General features: G+C 43.0%; 1 protein-coding gene across 1 annotated transcript in view; it reads right to left on the reverse strand.

The window, feature by feature from the left end:
- The window catches only part of CFLAR (CASP8 and FADD like apoptosis regulator), a 79,978-nt gene extending 75,379 nt beyond the window's left edge, over positions 1–4,599 (reverse strand). The window contains exon 1 of the mRNA XM_043996898.1: positions 4,384–4,599. The gene's annotated coding sequence lies outside the window, so the exon portion shown is untranslated. The remainder of the gene's footprint in view (positions 1–4,383) is intronic.
- Between the last annotated feature and the right edge of the window lie 1,401 nt (positions 4,600–6,000).

The following is a 6,000-nucleotide window of genomic DNA, read 5'->3' on the forward strand; positions in this document are numbered from 1 at the left end:
TCTCTTCTCCACTGTGGAACTGTAACCTGGAACTAGATAACAGAGCTGGGCAACAGAGATGCTAGAGGCACTCATTCCAGCTTCCATAGCTAGTACAGGGGTCCCCTGGGATCTCTTTCTGCCCAGGTGATCAGTCTCCTTATTTTCCCTGAGCACTGTACTGCTTTCCAATATTGTTGTACTGTGCTGTGCTCCTGGCTCGCCTGGCTGCCCATCACCACCCAGTGTCTACAGACTTCTCTATCAATCTTCCTAAGCTACCCTGGGATGGAAAAATGACTTACTGTGACTTTTTCTTGGTTTTTCTGCTCATACTTCTTTTCTATATTTCCTTCTTCTTCTTCTTCTTTTGTGGGGTAATGAAGGTTAAGTGACTTGCCCAGGGTCACACAGCTAGTAAGTGCCAAGTCTGTGGCTGGATTTGAACTCAGGTCCTCCTGAATCCAGGGCTAGTGCTTTATCCACTGTGCCACCAACCTGCCCCTATTTGGTATATTTTCTAGGTCATTATGGAAGAGGTTTTGGGGGAACTGAGGCAATGTTGCTGACCTCTCACTCTGCCATCTTGACTCTACCCCTCAACAAAGATTTTTATAAAGATTTATCTTGTTCCAAGGCAAATCAGGATGTGCTACAGTATGATGGTCTAGGAAATCTTTCTGCCCTTTCTGTTCTACAGTCCGAAAGCAATCCAAAAGGACAGGTTCCAAATGAAAGTTTTATTTAAAAGAATGTTTTCTCATTTAAAAATAAAATAAAATTGAATTTTAAAAAGAATGTTTTGGTCTCATGTCACATTCCACAATACATTTTAAATAGGTAAAGAATTCTGAAAGAAATCCACATTTCCCCAAAATACCTATGTTAAATTTATACTACAGTACTGTGTTCTCTCTCTCCCCACCTGCCCCTCAATTCTGCATTCTGCAGCCCAGTCCCCCACCAGAAAAAAAACCCCTCCAAGTGAAAGCAGAAGGGCAGAGGGAACCCCACCATTAGTGCAGCTGGCCAAAGAGGAAACCTTTGCCCTGCAACACATCTGTCTTCCACCTGGCTGGCTGAGGTACCCCTTCTATCCCAGCCTGTGTTGCCCTGTTCCCAGGCCCTTGCCCTCTCCTGTCTGTGTCCATGTGTGTCCCCCAGAATCTGTTGCTGCCTATTCTTCCTCTTTGCTCTTACTTCTCTCGAACCCTGTGCTGGTTCCCTTTTCCTACCTTTCTCCCTTCTCCACATGAAGAGGAGGGGAATTTGTATTATGTATAAATTGCCACTTCCCTAAAATGAGAACTCTCTGTATTCCAAAATATTTATAGCAATGCTTTTTATGATAGCTAAGAATTGAAATCAAAATGGATGCCCATCAATTGGAGAATTGCCAAGCAAATTGTGGTACATGAATATAATTCAATATTACTGTGCCATTAAAAAAATTATGTGTATGATGAGTACACAGAAACATAGAATGATTTACATGAAATGATGCAGAATGAAGTAAGCAGAGCCATGGAAACAATATACAAAATAGCTATAACAATGTAACTTGAAAGAACAATGACATACCAGAAAATGAAAAGTAAATGTAGGGCAGCTAGGTGGTGCAGTGGATAAAGCACCCGCCCTGGATTCAGGAGGACCTGAGTTCAAATCCAGCCTCAGACATCTGATACTTACTAGCTGTGTGACTCTGGGCAAGTCACTTAACCCTCATTCCCCGTCCCTCCCCCCCAAAAAAAGGAAATGTAACAGAATTATAAAGATCAAATAGGACATGAGTGAAAAGGTATGAGTACATACCTCCAGCCTACCCCTTCAAGGAATAACATTAAACATCGAAGTCTTCAGACTTTTTGAATGCAAACATCAGTTTTGCTGGGGTAGCTAGGTGTCACAGTGCCAGGCCTGGAGTCAGGAACACTCATCTTAGTTCAAATCTGGCTTTAGACACTTCATAGCTGTGTGACTCTGGGCAAGTCACTTAACCCTCATTCCCCGCCACACACCCCCCCAAAAAAGGAAATATAACAGAATTATAAAGATCAAATAGGACATGAGTGAAAAGGTATGAGTACATACCTCCACCCTACCCCTTCAAGGAGTAACATTAAACATCGAAGTCTTCAGACTTTTTGAATGCAAACATCAGTTTTGCTGGGGTAGCTAGGTGTCACAGTGCCAGGCCTGGAGTCAGGAACACTCATCTTAGTTCAAATCTGACTTTAGACACGTCATAGCTGTGTGACCCTGGGCAAGTCACTTAACCCTGTTTGCCTCAGTTTCCTCATCTGTAAAATGAGCTGGAGAAGGAAACAGAAAACCACTCCAGTATCTTTGACAAGAAAACCCCAAATAGGGTCACAAAGTCAGACATGACTGAACAATAGTCTTGCTGACTTTTTTTTTCTCTCTAAAAAAATACTATTTGTCACATGGAATGGCTCTCAGGGAGGGGAATTGGGTGGGATACATGGGATACCATGATAATGTGAGAAATAGGGAAAAAATTCGTTTTTTATAAAAAGAATGTTTTTTCTCCTGAAACAAAGCCCTGTAATTATAATAACCAAGCCTTGCCTGTAGAAGAGACTAGAAGATGCACTCCCCTTCCTTCTTTGCAGAGGTGGAAGATCCATGGTATAGTACACTGTGTATAATAACATCAGACTTTTTCTATATTTTGCTTAGTTTTGCTGAACTTCCCCCACCTCATCCCCCTTCTTATTATAAAGGATGGTTCTCTGGAAGGTTGTGTGTGGGGAGAGATAGACAAAGATACAGTAGTAAACGTAGACAGTGTAAAAAACAAACGACATAATTTTTTTTAACATTTAAAAAGCACACTCCTCACAATTCTGCGAGGTAGATACTTGAGGGGCAATGAGGGTTAAGTGACTTGCCTAGGATCACCCAGCTAGTAAGTGTCAGGTGTCTAAGGTTATATTTGAACTCAGGTCCTCCTGAATCCAGGGCCAGTGCTTTATCCACTGCGCCACCTAGCTGCCCCAAGGTAGATTCTAATGGTACTATTGTGCCCACTTTATAGATGAAGAAAATGAGGCCCGTGGGGAACGAACTTGTTTAGGATCAGGGCAGGTTCAGCTTCCTTCCCCAGATGTTTCCTCGAAATATAAATAGTTAGGGCAGCTAGGTGGCGCAGTGAACAAAGCACCGGCCCTGGATTCAGGAGTACCTGAGTTCAAATTTAGCCTCAGACCCTTGAAGCTTACTAGCCCTTTGACCCTGGGCAAGTCACTTAACCCTCATAGCCGCGCAAAAAACAAAGAAAGAAAGAAAAAAGGGAAAAAATATACAAATAGTTAACCTCTCTAGTCTCCTCATCAGTAAAAAAAGGGAATGGGAAGGAGTGAATTACCTAGAATGATCACTAATGCTCCTTCCAGCTATCAGCCCTCTAAAACTAAGACCATTTGGAAGCTCTAAAACAGTAGTTTTGTGGGCAGCTAGGTGGCACAGTGGATAGAGCACCGGCCCTGGATTCAGGAGGACCTGAGTTCAAATCCGGCTTCAGACACTTTACACACTTATTAGCTGTGTGACTCTGGGCAAGTCACTTAACCCAAATTGCCTTAAAAAATAAATAAAATAGTAGTTTTGTGATGTTTTACTCTAAAGAGAAAAACAAACCGACCAATTTGGAATGCTCAAACACGAAGCTGGCACTTCCAGCACCTGTCAAAATGTCCACCATGAGGAACAATATGATGATGATGATAATAATAATAATAAACCTTTTGACTTCACACGGATAAACCATTTCTTTCTCCTCCCTTTACAAACAAACTTTTTTTTTTAAGGGAGGGGTAAGACTTTAAAAACAGCCAATCCTTTGATAATAAAGCCACATAAACACCCCACCCCCATCCCTCCTCAGGGGACTATTTAAGTGGAAAAACTGAAACTTCAGAGCTTCAGAGATCCCTGCGCACTAGACACTAGTTTCACTCTTAGCAAAAGAAACTTCCTGGCCGGCCTAAATTTAGAATTGTAGCTCAGGTTTCAGTGGGGCTAAAAAGGAATACAAAGACCTGGGCAGGAAATAAAGTTCCTCCTTCTCTCCGGATAAGAAATCCTCAGGAGGTCCCAAGTATAGGAGGCCACTTCTCATTTCTGTCCTTGTCTCTCCCCCTTCCAGATCCAGCCAGCAGCTGGTCCAGGACCTCTGCCAGGGAAAAGGCCGGGCAAAATAATGATTTAAACACACGCACAACAGCCCACCTATGAGTCAGATGAGACCCATCTGTCAACAGCTTCTCCTCCCCTCCCTACACCCTTTTAAAGGACAGACGAGAAAAAGACGTGTTCTGAACATTAAGAAAAAGGACAATAAAGAAAAGGGAGGAAGGGTGATAGGAGTAAGTTACTCACCTTCAAAACTGCGGACCCGGAGTTCCGGAATTCTAAAGTGAAACTGAGGTTCTAACCAGTGAATTATCTAGCCAACAGTGAGCCCGAGAGGCTGTCGACTGCGCCCACTCCTCAGAACTTGGACAGCGACTTATTGCTAGGATTTTAGTTTGCCGGCTTTACGAGCCTTCAAGGATCCTGGACTGATCACCCGAGTAGGAACGCCATGGACCGGAGGCAGGACCAACCCAAGGCTTCCAGACTCAAAGACGGATCTGAGGTTTTGTCCACGCCCAGCAGTAGTTTTCCCTTTGCTGGAGTCCATAATCGGGAGTCTCTTGTGATTAAGCTTTAATAGAAAGTGTAGCTAGTTCAAAATTATAGGGATCGGGGACATTTACTTGATGTTAATACAAAAGAGATTTTTAAAAATTATTTTAAAATAAAGTCATTGGGATTTCGAGCTGGAAGAGTCCTTAGAGGACATACTTCTGTGTTGCTTACTCCCTGTGTGACCTTGGACAAGTCACTGGGCCTCAGTTTCCTCATCCGTAAAAGGAAGAGATTGAACTCGATGATCTCTGAGGTTCCTTCCAGTTCTAAATCTGGGGTACTGTAAACATACCGGCTTATAACTTTCCGTTCATGTAATCGAGGAATAATACGAAGCCCTACGTGGTGTTGTAAGCATTGCTAGTAATCATGAAGCATAGATACCTTTATTATTCAGGTATGGTGCATATGTACTTTCTCTCATCTACATTCCAGTTAAAGAGAAAAGGGCAGGTTCTGGGGCAGAGGAGGTGTGTGCACCAGTGGTGGGTTCACAGAACCTCTGATGTCTGACTAATGGATGAGTCACAACTTTGCTTGTACTCTTCTGTAAAATGAGGGGGAAGACTAGACAATCTCTGGGGTCCCTTCCTGCTCTCAATCTGTGATCTATGCATGGGCAAAACCTGAAGAGCTGTCTCTTTATTAATCCCCACTTTTATATTCCACCCACTCTCACCCTTGGGCACAAGTGAAAAGTGTAGCTTCAAGCTGGGATCTAATGGAAAGCTAGAAGGCCTTTTGCTGTGAAAGTCAATTTTCAGGGCAGCTAGGTGGCACAGTGGACAGAGTGCTGGCCCTGGATTCAGAAGGACCTGATTTCAAATCTGGCCTCAAACACTTAACACTTACTAGCTGTGTGACCCTGGGCAAGTCACTTAACCCCAATTGCCTCCAAAAAAAAAAAGTAAATGTTGGGGGGAAAAGGAAAGATCAATTCCCCCCCCCCCATTTTAAACTTTTTTCTCTTCAAGTTTATCAAAATGGGCTCTCTCTATTTGCTTATTTTTTGGTAGTATTAAAGTCATTTTGTGTTGAGCCACAAGAATGTCTATATTACATGAATGTGAGCCTCCTTATCATCTTTAGTTGAAGTCTCACGTGACTTGGTTTCCCTTACTGCATCTACTACTTGTTTCACTTTGGGCAAGCCACTTTACTTCTCTGTGCTTTCCTTTCCACATTTATAAAATGCCAGGACTGGGTTCAATGGTCTCTGTGATCTTTTCCAGTTATAAATCTGGGGCTACTAGGTGGCACAGTGGACAGAGTACTGGCCCTGAAGTCGGGAGGACCTGAGTTCAA

The sequence above is a fragment of the Dromiciops gliroides genome, chromosome 3 (genome assembly GCF_019393635.1).
Source record: "Dromiciops gliroides isolate mDroGli1 chromosome 3, mDroGli1.pri, whole genome shotgun sequence".
Taxonomy (NCBI): Eukaryota; Metazoa; Chordata; class Mammalia; order Microbiotheria; family Microbiotheriidae; genus Dromiciops; species Dromiciops gliroides.